This window comes from Podarcis bocagei (assembly GCF_964188305.1).
Source record: "Podarcis bocagei genome assembly, chromosome: 7".
In the NCBI taxonomy this organism is placed as follows: Eukaryota; Metazoa; Chordata; class Lepidosauria; order Squamata; family Lacertidae; genus Podarcis; species Podarcis bocagei.
In genome coordinates, this window is record NC_138132.1 from 68,628,694 (window position 1) to 68,629,090 (window position 397).

The window sequence follows — 397 nt, forward strand, 5'->3', positions numbered from 1 at the left end:
CCTAAACCATGCACTCTGCACATGCTTAAGGGAGTAACGCTCTCACCTTTAGCTTTCTTCCTCCAGGGGTTAAAAGCATGTGGTCGGACTAAAGCTTGGAAGAAATTAAAACACACACACACAAAGAAACACACACGACACTCCCCCCCCCCCACAGTCCCGCCACAGCCCCAACCAACCTCCCCCTAAATCCAGTCGAGCAGAGCCGCCACCTTCAGGCCTGTGTGCGCTTGTGTAGCTGCCGGGCTCGTCTCCACGGCAACCCAGCTAGGCCGTGGCCTCCACTTGGAGGCAGAGCATGTGAAGGAGGAGCGAAGCCAGCCCTCCGGTGACCATGGCAACCGGATAGGCCCAGCTAGGCCACCGCCTCCGTCTCCATGGCAACCAAGAAGGCTGG

At 58.4% G+C, this 397-nt stretch overlaps 1 protein-coding gene across 1 annotated transcript in view; it reads right to left on the reverse strand.

Moving 5' to 3' along the window:
• FHAD1 (forkhead associated phosphopeptide binding domain 1) overlaps positions 1-393 on the reverse strand; it is a 38,784-nt gene extending 38,391 nt beyond the window's left edge. The window contains exon 1 of the mRNA XM_081202252.1: positions 180-393. The gene's annotated coding sequence lies outside the window, so the exon portion shown is untranslated. The remainder of the gene's footprint in view (positions 1-179) is intronic.
• Positions 394-397: the final 4 nt, after the last annotated feature.